Source organism: Microplitis mediator, chromosome 7 (assembly GCF_029852145.1).
Source record: "Microplitis mediator isolate UGA2020A chromosome 7, iyMicMedi2.1, whole genome shotgun sequence".
Classification (NCBI taxonomy): domain Eukaryota; kingdom Metazoa; phylum Arthropoda; class Insecta; order Hymenoptera; family Braconidae; genus Microplitis; species Microplitis mediator.
In genome coordinates this window covers 6057786-6071981 of record NC_079975.1, presented here as the reverse complement: position 1 = coordinate 6071981, position 14196 = coordinate 6057786, and the positions used below count along the sequence as shown (strand labels likewise).

The 14196-nt window shown below is 30.6% G+C and overlaps 1 protein-coding gene across 11 annotated transcripts in view; it reads left to right on the top strand.

Annotated features, from left to right (window-relative positions):
* Positions 1-14196, top strand: part of LOC130672164 (SH3 and multiple ankyrin repeat domains protein 2-like) — a 216854-nt gene that overhangs the window by 126850 nt on the left and 75808 nt on the right. The window contains exon 1 of one of the 11 annotated variants that reach the window (XM_057476517.1): positions 12880-12898. The exons of the other annotated variants lie outside the window; for them this stretch is intronic. The gene's annotated coding sequence lies outside the window, so the exon portion shown is untranslated. Of the gene's footprint in view, positions 1-12879; positions 12899-14196 lie in introns of those variants that run through there. 11 annotated transcript variants of the gene reach the window in all.

Below are 14196 nucleotides of genomic sequence, written 5' to 3'. Positions count from 1 at the left end.
CAAATAATAGCAATTAAATTAATTATTTATGTTTCAATACCGTAATTTACTGTTAATTGATAGATATTAATTTATTCTACAAATTATCAGAACATAAAAATATGAAAGTTCATAATAAATATATTTTTTTTTTTTTTATTATTGTTAACAGTGTATAGCATATTTATGCCTTTTACACTTCTTGCCTTTAATCGCAATCGCTACCTTTTTCTATTCCCTCCTCTTTTTCATGCGGCTGTGGACCGACTTGTGCTTCTGTACTGCATCATTACGTGATGCCCTATACCCCACCTTTTTTTGCCGTGGGAGTATAGCGGCAAAGGGAAACCACAGAGAAAACCTTTTGCCAGTACAGCTGTCATTTTTCGGAGCAGGTGAAGTTCCAGTGATCGATAAAATTCCCATTTTACCGATCACTGGCTCTTCAGTCCGCGCCTAGCGCACAGAGACGTCCGATCAAGCTCAATGCATGGCTAAGCGGTCACCCAGCCAAACAGTAACCACGCTCGGTGCTGCTTAACTTTGATGATCGCCCGAGCCACACATGAACCGATCGGCTGCCTCTGCCCCTCACATCATAATAAATATATGAAAGTAATAACATTCCTTTCATGACTTCAACGTTTAACTTAAACGTTACAATTTATAAATAATAACAAATTATTTGAAATCTCTATTATATAATCGTAGTTGTAAATTCCTTAAATGTATGGTCTTGTTTAATGAATGTCAAGACAGGTAGAGCTTCAAACAATTTAATGAATTTGTGACCTATAAGTTGAGATTCACAATTTTACGGGACACTGTCTCTCGAAATGAGAATAGCTTAAACGAAACGTCGTTCGGTCACCGGAATATGTTAGCTGGATAGTTGCCAGACACGTGATGAGAATCAGAACAAGTTCGCGAGACAAGAAAATTTTCAGTCTTATCTGTTCTATTAATTTTCTTTTACTCATTTTATTTAATGCTCGATGAAATTTCGCTGAACCTGTATTAAATTCAACTATAGCCCTCTAAAGTCCACTATACTAACATTTAACCAACGAGATAATTATCGAATTGACCTACATTTCTTTCAGTCAAAGCAAATCTTTGTTTAATTTTCATTAAAGAAATTGTTTAAACTTCGATTTCTATCTCTTATAAATAAATCGACTTGATGATTTTTTTAATTAAAAAAGATTTCACTTTGCTTGTTTATATTTACATATATTTGAAACTGAAATTCATATATTTATACATTGTCTTAAATGTAAGGGTGGTCCGAAAAATCGATTATTTTTTTGAATTCCGTTGACAAACTTGTAGTATATTGAAAAAAAAAGCTATTTTTTTTTCTGTCTAATTTTACGTACCTAAAGATCAAAATCCTTTCGCAAAGGCACTAATAGGTCAGCCGAAAATCGCAGGCCACCCCGAATTACTCCTTGAGCAGTCAAATTACACAAATTTTTTAAATTTTCGTTGTGCGAAAAATGTTCCGATTTTCAGATACATCTAATTTTTCATTTTTCAATTGCCCATTTAACCAACAGGATACAAATTTATGTTGGTTTTTAGTATATTGTCATGTCAAAATGTCTTACCAAATAGCGCATGATATATATCTGAAAAAAAATTTAAATGCTCTAAAAAAGTCTTGAATTTAAAAGCGCTGTAGTTGATCATCGGGAAACTACAGGACTTTAAACTTTAAATAAGCAAAATATTTTATAGCATCTGTCGCAGCAAAAAGTGTACAGTAATAAAAAATTTCTAGACTACTCAATCATCCGCAAGAAAATGTACCATTAAACCATAGCTTTTTTACTGGTTTCAATTTTGATGAACAATAATATGAAAATTCTCTAGAAAAATCTTTGTTTATCAATGGGAATTGAATTAAAATTACCAATATTGACTATACAATACAGTAAAATGTCTATAAGTAATGAACAGTAGAGTAATTTAAGAGACTTGGTCCTTCGAGCCGGATATATTTGCTCTGTAAAGTGAAACATAGTTTAAGCTTGAAGCATTAACTAAACACAATGAATAATTCCCATTGAGGTATTATATTGTAAGTTTCCCAGCGAAGTTTAAAGCTCCTATCCCACAACTATCTATAGATATAATATTCTATCGTGTTATGTAGTTTGCTAGGGTTACTGCGCAATCGCAAATTCTGCGAGGGGATTATAAATGATTGCACTAGTGGGATAATCGATGATCCATCGTCGTGTGTGGACGGTCATCGCATAAACCGTAAAGTGAATCGTAAATGGTCAGCTACGAGGTCATGAGAACATGGCAATGTGGTAACCAGTAACCCAACAGGGGAGAGTACAAGCAGTAGTGAGTACTCGTTGATTCTATTGTATATGTATAGCTGGTCCTGAATCCCATAGTTTACTTCACTCCCTATCCTTCTCTCTCTCTACCATCTTCATGGAATTCCATGGCATACTACAGTACGGAAGAAAAAAAATATATAAATAAATAAAATAAAATAAAAAATTCTAAGAAGCAATGAGAGAAAAACTTGCTTGGTCACGTATGACCACATAAACGATTCCAGTATGCCAACACGTTAGTTATTTTATTCATATATATATATATGTGTATAGATATATACATATATATATTACTTTTTTCTATTCTTTTGAGTATACCCATTCATATATTCTAGTATTCTCTTAAAAATTGACCCAACGAAACGAAAAAACCTCTTGGACGACTCTAATAACCCATCGAGAACAATAGAGACTCTGTCAGTTGTCCTCCAGTGAAATACTAAAAAGCTTCTTCAATATTTCTCTAAAATATTAGTAACAACAGTTGAAAACGTCAAAAAAAATGATTTGATTATTCAAAAAAGAAATTTCATGACAAATTATAATTTTTAACAATAACTTATTCAAAATATTTAAAAGTTTTTTGTCAACGACTCTTCATTCCGTTAACGAATTTTCTTCACCGTGATTTTCCAAGACTTGATTTGAATATTTAAATAAGAATTTGTAATTGACATGAGAAAAAGCTCCGTTAGTGATTAGTGGCCACGTAATTCTCCATTAAGTTTGTACATATTTGGTGGTACTATAACGAATACATTTAGCTAATGGTGCTGTAATCTATGTAAATGTATGCATTGATAATAAAAGACAATTGTAATGTTCCTTCAATAATGAATAGACAGCTGAAAGTTCAATATTTGTAGAACAATCGTTAAAAGTGAATTTTATTTATTTGAGTTGTCATAATGAAAGTTTTTTTGACTTTTTTATTTGAAATATGATCGTCGCCAATAATTTCAAAGTCGTAATGCATAAGTTTTCGGAATCAAAAAGACTTACATTCTTATACACCCGTTTGGCTTTGGAAAACTCTCTATAGTCAAAAGAACGAATAAAAATACGTCCCTAGGTAAAAAAAATTTCAAGCCAAAATAATAATCAAATTTTTTCACGGCCGAAATGTGGCCGAGAAAAGGCCCAGGCAGTGAACGCAAGGCTGAAAACTTTCTAGGCTGAAAAATAGCTGATAATTAGGCCCAAAAAATAACGAAAATAGGCCGACTCAATTTATCGGTCAATTTTCAGCCTGTTTATTAAGAATAATAAAACTTTGATGTGTTTTCGGCCAAATTTTGACTTCTTTCAATAATATTCTACGGCTTTAACGAAATTTCGGCCGAATTGACAAGGAGAAAAATGATGCATCAAAACCTAACAATTTTTATTATGCTGTCGACCAAACTTGAAACAGGAAGTGAAGCATCCAAAAAATTATTATACTCATACGAAAAATTATGCTCGTACGAAAAATGATTATGCCGCATCAAAATTATTATAATGTATGAAAGTAATTGTTATTAAAGCTCATCGATAAGTTTCTCGCGCGTAGTACTCTCTAAACATGAATAAGTGAAATAAGTGAATATTCACTAATTCTGAATGCCAAACGAACCACTTTTTGAAACAAGTGGTTCGGTTTCCACTTTGAATTAGTGAATATTCACTTATTTTCACTAATTCATGTTTAGAGAGTAAGTATTGTAATATAGCATAGTAATTTTTTAGATGCTTCATTTCCTGCTTCAAGTTTGGTCGACAGCATAATAAAAATTATTACTCTCTTAAAATGAATCAGTGAAAAGTGTTGCAAATCAGTGAATATTTACGTTTAGTAGGTTTCGAGCCAACATTTTTCTCCTTGTAGCCTTTTCGGCCCTATTTTGGTCAAATATTTTCATCCGGGTCCTTTTGGAATTAGTAACTCGATATAAGATAAAAGAATACTAGTTTCCTGATCGGGCACTGGGTCTCTTTCCTTACTGGAAAATAAGAAAATTCATGAAATATTAAATTTTTTCATAAAACTATGAATACCGAAATTAAAATTTCATCTATTAATGGAGAAAAATGTGTATACTTTAGACAAAAAATAAAAAATGAATGTCTGAAATATGAATACTTATAGCGTAATATTTATCTCACAGCTTTTGTACAGCAAAATGTGAGTTATTACTATAAACAAAGTAAAGACAGTACTTTTCAGGCGTAAAAGAAGTTGCCAGAACATGGCCAGGAGACAATGCGCTTGGTATAACAGCAGCAGACTGTTGTTGGGTAAATTCTCATGTGTAGTGTGTTCGTGGCTCACGACAACGAGCATGATGTCGACGACATCAAGCGAAAACATGTGGGTGGATTTAAAGATGAAAAAGACGAAGATGCAAAATAAGTAAAATGAATAAGGTGTACAGACCCTTGGTGATTTTATATACCTTTCATACAGTAAACTCTGGTTAAACGACAAAACTAAAGTGACTTGGAAGTAAAAATCTAAATTTAGAACTACCGGGAGTAAGAGTCTATTCAGTATTTACACTCTAACGGGATGCGCCTCGCTAATCACTTCGTTTTCCTTTTCCTTTACTTTTATTTCCTTTTATTTTTTCTCAGTCTCCCGCTATTTCTCACCGTGCTCCTGTTTCCACTGCCCACCACCACCTCTATTCCCACTATTACCACTATACCACGTGCATCATCCAGTTTATTCTCTCAGTTCAACTACGGAGGTCTTTTAATAAATTGACAACCTCATGTTCTAAAGATTCAAAGACTTAACATTGCAATTTAATGAGCTTTTTTACGAGCTTACTATTTTGTCTTGAGTTTTCATTTTTTTTTTTACAGAACATATTGAAATTAAATACTTAATATTATACTTCTTTTATTTGTTTCATTAATTATTTTAATTTAATAACCAGTTTTTATTTTTTTGGTTAATAATCTAATTTATGTACCTGAAGATCGAAACGTTTTTCGCGGAACGAAATCAAAAGTAAAAAATCTACTAGATTTCTGAGATGTTTCACATGGGCGCTAGTATGTCAGCCGAAACTTGTAGGCCACCCCCTATTACCCCTGTAGACAAATTACATAAATTTTTTTCATTTTCGCTGCGCAAAAAACTTTTCGATCTTCAGGTGTATTCTAGTTTCTATTATTTACACACAGAAAAAAATAATTTCTGGGCGCAAAAATTTTTTTGTATTATAAATTGAACAAAAAAATTTTCTTGGGACGAAAAAAAATTTATTGACTCAGAAAGTTTTTTCTTGCTCTGAGAAAATTCATTCTCGCCGTAAAAAAATTTCTGTTTTCAATTCATAATGCAAAAAATTTTCTTGGGACAAGTAAAAAATTCTTGTGCCAAGAAATCCTATTTTTCTGTGCAGGAAACGTCACCTATTTTCTTTTCCACATTTGAAAATATAAATGAAACTGACAATTTTTGACAATTCACAAAAAAATCGAGCTAATATATGTTATGTATACTTTTATATATTATGTATATAGTTGAAATACAAATAAAAGGCGAATAAGGGGATGGATTTTATAACAGGTGAGTATAAGAGTGACCCTATATAAAACGCGCAAAAGTTAAATGGTTTTCATTTAACAACGCAAATAAAGTGCTCGTGCATGTCGCATATCCTGAGTAAATTATCGAACCCACGGGGGAGAGAATGCAGTAGGGATCATTGCCAGGCGTCCGGAATCGCATCTGGAATCGAGGTCACTCAGATTTGAACTTAATTAACTCGATTCAATCAAGAGATTTAGTCTTTAGTCTAAACTAAGCCTCACTAACTTTTGCGACTCTATTTTTCTTTTTTTTTTCGTGTTCTTTAAAAAAATATTCAGTCTATATAAAGTTATTTGATAACATAATCACAGTATAATCAACTCGTTTCTGAGAAATTTCAAAAAAACTAAAAAGTAAACATATTTTTTTTTCGTATTTTTAAAATTTCTCAGTCTATTGACTATCGGTTAAGTAGTTGAAAAGTTATAGAGTTCAACCCCCCCCCCCTGCACACATATGCGCACGCACATGGTCATCATCAACATCTGATAAATACTTGATTTTTGAAAATCGGTGTAAAATTAACTCTTTATTCTTCGATTTATTTTTCGATAATCGTCGATTTTCATGACGGGAAGTTCAAAATTAAATATAAAAAATTTAAATAAAACTTTTAAATATTAAAAAAAAAGTACAAATACTTTTCTTACCCGTGCCAAGTATTTTAATTTTTTCTCTCGAATAATTTTCTACTTAAGACAAACAAAAAAATCACTAAATTATAATACCGTTTTTAGTTTGCTCAGCCATTTATTAATTTTCGCCCAACTTTCTTTCATAAATTTATTGTAAAAAAAAAATATTACAGCAAATTTTCTTTTCTTATTAAAAATTTTTAAATTTCTGTAAAAACAATAATTTCTTTAAATCGCGTTCATAAACTTCTCAATCAATTTATATTAAAAAAAAAAAAAAAAAAACTACCATAAAAAATAAACTTGTTTTAATAAAGATAAAAAATGTATTTGCATTAGTTCCATTATAAGTAAAAATAACTTATTTATCGGTAAATTTACAATGCACCGGTATTAAGTATAATCGGTAAAAGTAACGCCCATAAAAACATAATGCGTACACACAATCTTCGTGCCTTATACGTCGTCCTCCAAAAGATATCAAAGTGGTTGCCGCAATGAGAGGGAGTACGTATACTTATGCATCCATAAGGTATTACAAAGATTTTCCGATGCAAAGCCAATTATGTTGACAAAACAAAAAAAAATATATAAATATATAAATATAAATAAGAGTGAGATGATTCCTATGCTCTTATTGTTACTACCCATCATATCTTCACCCTTGCATATATTAATTGTACTTTATATTTTATCTACGCTGTGCATAAATCACCCTCACTTTTATAAACAATATATATATCTATATATATGCGTCCTTAAGTACCAAGAGAATCAAGTGGATGAGAAGGATGAGAAATTGGCGTAAATTTGGGGCGAGACTTGCAAAACTGGGAAGTTGATCTGAATGAGGGTTGTTGCTGCACAACGGGATACAAAGAATAAATATACAGACGTTCATTATTCTAGTGGAGGAATTCGTTAGGCTCAGTACCAAGTGGATTCTTGATTGCAAGGATTTTCTTTCGTTACATTTTGTCTTTTGCTTATTAGTCATTATCATTATCTCGAGTGTTTTAAGAAAAAGTTTCTGTTCAATTTGAATTATTAGTCAGAAAATTTTAAATAAAAAAATTTGATGTGTTGAATATTTATGATTCTGAAGTTAGTAGTCAATTAGAAATTTTCGGATTTTTATTTCAAGACTCAGTTACAAAAAAAATACTGAAAAATTTGCACGTGTGAAATTTGAAAAACTATAGGTGCAATTTTTTTTCTATAATTTATCCTTTTGAAAAAAATCCAAAAATTATTAGACGTCTGCTAACATCAGTATTATAAATATTTTTGTATTACATAAAAATATCATTCGAGTTATTAAAAGCATTATTACATATTTGACGACACTACAAATTTATAATTTTTTCTGATCTTTAAATCCACATGCCCAAGTCGAAATTTAGAGCCTATATAGGCCTCTCTAGCCCGAAATAGATCCGATTGAGAGCCCTGTGGTCCTCTAGCTCCGACTTTGAACCCAGAGGTCCGAACATTCACTAAGAGGTCCGATTTTGAACTTTCAATTCCGACAATATTAGTCCCGTAATAAATTTCGATTCATTATAATTAAATTATTTATGATGATATAAAAAATTAAAGATTTTTAAAAATTAATTGTAAGCATTATTTTTTTGACATGCAACGAAATTTATATAAAATTAATTATTATTATTCCTATATTATTATTAATTTATTATAAAAAATTGAACTATTAATAGCATTTGCTATATATTTTGATGATTTTGATTGAAATTATTTTAACTATTGCAAATGCAAATAAAATCCAGAGCAACATAGATTATTATTAATCATAATATTAATAATGCTAATGATATTAATAATATGAATATTATTATTATTACAATAAAATAGGGTTCAGAGGTTCAAAATAGGATCTAATTTTAATTTTCATCAGATCCTATATTGAACCCTAAAGTGCTGAAAACGGAAATTTGTAGCACTTCAGGGACCAAAATCGGACCCAATTTAACAAGGAAACAGACTCTATTTTAAGCCTCCAAGTCCGAAATAGATCCAACTTTAAAAGGTTCAAAATAGGCTCTAAATTTCGACGGGCAATTATTCCAGATTAAATATTTTGTTCAGTTTGATAAATATTGAGAACTTATTTACATTTCACAAATGAAAAAATTATTAAAACTTTACTCATTGAAATAACGTCAAATATTTTAAAGTTTTAATTAATTGTTTTCGTGATTTAATTAAAAATCTCAAAAGTTAAATTCTCAATTATAAAATAAATAGAATAATTAACTAAAAAGATTACCAGTGGATATTTTTATCATTAACATTGTCATCAACTAAAGGGAGAAAATGGTGTTTTATATACATATATATGTTTATAGACACTCTTTCTTTTATAAGTAATTCGTGTGTTGAAGGGGTTTAATTAAATTACCGTTCCATGCATCCCATGAGTAAGACTATCAAATTTCCTACCAGGAACCTTTTGCGAATTCTCTTAAATAACAAGGCATCGTATCGATTAATCGATGTCTACCTCTTTCTCCATTAACTTGAAAAAACTACTTCGAATGACGTAGATATTTGATCAGGGCACTTTTTTTTTAACTGTTTATTTTACAACAGAAAAAAACGTAAATTTAAATGAAATTTTTAAATAAAAAATTGACTGTTTGTTTGTTTAAAAAATGTTAACGTAGACAATTTAACGCACATGCGTAATAATTTTGCAATGAATTACTGAATACAATGTCAGCTAATTGCCAAGTATTTTTTTTTGAATGAATGTTATTTTTTATGTAGCAGCAGCTGCGGCTCGATTAATAACTCTTGATGAAAAAACGTTTAAAATTCTCTTGGAAAGTGATTCGATTTTCAGCGAACGAATCCAGCAACAGAGTCTTGTTTTTTTTTCATTTTCGTTCGTTCATTTTTTGATTTTTCTATATTACTTACATATGTACATACTCTGATCTTACATTTCTTTATTTATTTATTTATATCTTGAAGTTTTTAGGATCAATAAAATCGCATCACTAAGTAATTTGTATCCATACATTATTCTTTACTCACGATCTGGTGCATACTCGAATAAGTAATCGACTCGTAAACCCGATCTTCAAGAATTCCCGATGACGTAGCCCGATCGTAAATCACAGTAACGTCGATGGATCGATCGTTATGGTGATTTTTCTTTATCTATTCTCATTAGCCTCTACAACCTTCACTAAAATTCAGTACGTAAGCTTATACAATAGCTTACCAGCTTAAAACTTACAACAACAACAACAACAACAACAAAAATAAATAAATAACTTAATTAACTTTTAATTTTTTTACACCATCTCAAATAAAAGCTGTCAAAGTTTAGGTTATTCATTATTTTATAATATAAGAACATCATATTCAAATTTACATGGCATAAAAATTATTAACTTTTTTTTTTAACTTCCCGTTATATGTGTTAAGGTGGCAATCGACACGTTTTATCAAGTTCTAAAGCTGATCAAATCTTGAATTCGATTAATCGAGTCGTTTTAGAGATATTTCAAAAAAATAAAAAATTTTTTTTTTTCAATTATTTCGACAACGGTTTCTCTTGAACGAATGAACTGATTTTGATGGATGAGGTGGCATTTGACGCGGCTTATAAAGCTTTAGAGCCCAATCGATTTTGGAACCAATCCATCGAGCACATTAAAAGTTATCCAAAAAAAAACATTTTTGAAAAAATTTTATTTTTGGAATATCTCTGAACGAGCCCTACTGATCAAGCTCAATTTCTCACAGCTTCAAGTTATTGACAAGCCGCGTCGAATGACACCTTACAGTTCAAAATCGGTTCATCCGTTCAAAAGATACAGGTATTTACATACGTACGTACGTACGTACATACATACATACATACATACACTCGGACATCATCTTGAATGTAGTCAGAATAGCTTCCTAGGACCTCAAAACGTCGACATCTGATGAAAATTCGATTTTCGTAAATCGGACCGAAACCAATAACTTCCCAAATTTTTGAAAATTTTCAATTTTCTTAGCGGGAAGTTAAAAAAGTTATCTTGATTCAAAAAAATATTTTGGAAGACGAACGTTTTCGGAAACTAAGTCAAGATTATTTTGAGCCAAGAAAATTTGTCTTGGTCAGAGGAGATTTGTACTTTATCCGAGAAAGTCGAGGTTTTCAAAAAAATTTTCTTGAATCAAGAATATTTACTTTCAGTCGAGAATTTTTTTTTCTGTGTACACAGAATAGGATTACTTTCCGCAAAAAATTTTCGTCTTCAGTTCATAGTGTAAAATATTTTTTGCACCAAGAAATCCTGTTTTTCTGTGTAAAAAAATAAAAATTTTAAAAATTGTTGTTCTGAGGTTTTTTTTCGCATAACCCGTAAACCGCTCGACCGATTTGCTTCAAAATTTCATCGAAGCTTAGTCTCAAAAATTAATTTCGATCGTAATTATTTTTTTTTCTCTGAAATGAATTTTTTTTCGTCTTAGTGTTTTTTAGATTCAAATTTAAAAATTTACAAATAATAACGTCTTCGAGCTCTCCGAGCTTTAAGACAGCGCATAATCCTGGGTTCGGCGCCAGGGTCAACTGTTTTTCAGATTTTATCAAATTTATTTATTTGCTTTCGTAATCTGTTTCATTTTCAGTGAGACGAAAAATAATCTTATTTTCATTACAATAAAACAGTAAATATACGTGTATATCTATATATATATTAAAATAACAGAAGTTTGAAAGAATACTCGAAAGAGAAGTCAATAAAGATACTAAAAGTTCATACTAACTCGGTACATTGACTAAGTTTTCTTAAACTTTCTGAGTGCCTGTGGCTACTCATTGCAATTGAGGACAAATCTAATCGATAAATTTATCACAGCACAACACTTACTTTTTAATTAATTAATGTACAAGTAACTTTCAAATATTACTGCATTAACTTACTAAATTCAATTAAAATTATTACAAAATAAATATTTTTTATTTAATAAACAAATTTTTGCTTGCGTTAATTAATATCATGTGAACTAATATTTACTCATACAAATATCGGTATAAACTTTTAATTTCAACATAACGGTGGGGTTTTAAATTATTTGTTTAACTCAGCAATAAAAATTTTTTTATTATTCACAACAAAAATAAATTTCTCAAAACTTAAAAATTCTTTATGACGTCATAACAGAAAAGAACAATTATATTTAATCAAAGCAGAGAGTAATTATCCTCAGACCCTTTACCTCATTCTCAATTATGACCTTTTTTTTGCCTGTTTCATTTTCTACAATTCTCTGTTTAAATGTTGATCAAGTCCCTCATAGCTCGAGTAAAAAATTGACCTCTGCCTTCAAAAGCATCGATAATTATTCCCTCGGACGGTAGTAATTATTGATTGCAATAATTATAACGGTTGATCGAAGTAAATTTTGAATCGGGAATCACACGTGTTAACACTTGACAGAATCAACATATGGAATTAGCACAAGGAACACACAATCTACCCTCAAAAGTACCAAGTGCTGATAGGGAATGCAGCGTTTCTCCCGGTCGATCTCAACTCGTTGCTAAGCAACAAAATCCACGCCTCTCAACCCCTCCGATATGTACACCAGAGTATACTATGTAGTGTTGTGGCGCCACCTGCTACCCTCCAGTACCGAGATGTGCCCCGAGTGAGGCTGATCGAGACCCGGCCTGTCTATGGCCTGACCGTGTAGTCGAAGATCCTCATTATACGCAAGTGATTGTTATCATATCACTACACACATAAATATTGAATTCAACTCATATTTTATTTTATCATATTTATTTATCGTTGCTTATCGGTCTTTAAGTGAAAACTCCTCACGCATCCACGCCCCCGTTGCTATTTTATAACAAGGGGTAGTTATTTTTTTTTATCTGATTTATCGATTCGCCGGTACTTTGATTCTTACGATTTTTATTATCATCAGTTATCATTATTTTTTTTAAATCTCGTTAGATATTTTTTGTCATAGCTGACCCTTGTCTGAACTGGGTGCATTGCTCTCTTCGGGGTTGTTGGCAACCGGCCCGCGCAAGTGTTTCTGTACTATGTGAATATCAAACAGGACGACACTTTGTGGATATTGTTCTTTTCTTTTTTTTTTTCTCTCTTTTTTTCATCTTTTTACTGAGCTCGTTTACCTGAAGATAAACGAAATTTTATTAATGAATTAAAAAAAAATAAAATTTTTTGAATACGTGTAAGTGAAAAAATTGTGTGGGTGTGGTGCTATTTTGTAAATTATTTTTAAAAATTTACTTTTATTATTTGCTGTATTCAATAATATGATTAATGGATCCACGATATTTTTTAGTAAGTTTATTATAATTAATTAACTTTTATAAATATATTCATTTATTTTATGCCTTTTTGTTATCGTAAATATTTAATTAATCTTCAGAATCATTTGACGTAAATAGATTGTCTTTAACTTACAATATTGAGCTTGCGTATTATATATATACATATATTTATTGCATGTGCACTGCGTGTCATCACTCATTTGATATCTGCCTTTGTGTGATTTCCCAACGGAAGGGAGGGTTTCGACGTCTATATCTGAGCACGTGACCAACACAAGTCATTTTCAAAATATAATTAAAAAAATTTTATTTCATCTCTTGTGATATATATTTTTTTTATATTTTCATCAGACATTTTTTTATCCTCATCGATAAAAACAAAAAGATAATTCATTGCTTTTTTTCGGGCTCTTCTATATTATTTTTATATCCCATAAGATATTGGGAGAATCGAATCCAATTTTTTCTGACTTTTTTATTACAGTGACGTATTCTGGTTGTGAAATAAAAAGGACGTGAGCTTTTCGTCCCATCTCATCCCTTTCGCACGATGTGATGATACCTTTCCCTCTTTTTTATATTTATTTACTTATTTTTTTCTCTAGACGTTTTTCCTATTCTACTTCATACTTTTACCTCAGCCCTCTACATACTGGTTCTATACACCACTCTAGCCAGGGTCCTACACCACTATATAACCTCTTGTTACGTTTCCTTCACTTTAACTCAAGGGGATGAATGTGGGTGCGACGTAGCAGCATCCGTTGCACAGAGCTTGTTACATGGCGTCAATATGACGGCTCCAGACTCTTGCTATTCTCAAGCCTTGAGACTATAATCATAACTTTAGGTACACATATGTGGGGGTGATGAACTTTTAGAGTTTCTTTAGTCGTTTAATATCGCTGGATATATTTGACGAATGATAATAAAATACCTTATGGTTTTTAATAATTTTTCATGGGCTTCTTTATATTGCATTTTCATTGGCGCCGTATAAATTGTCTGTTAAAATCTTGAGATATCAACTAAACCTGTTGTTTAAAAATTTATCTTTTTATGAAACAGAAAGTATTTTAAATATAATTTGAAAATAAAAATTTTTAGTGATTAATTTTTTAATCAAAATAATATTCAAATATTTAGTGATACGTTTTTTAAAAAATGATATATAAATATTTTGGGTGATAGATTTTTTTAAGATCGTTTTTGAAAATTTGAGTTTTTAAATATTTTACATAATTATAAAATGTTATTAAAATTTTTTTTTCGGGTTAATTTACAAAATTTTCCTCCTGTGACAATTTC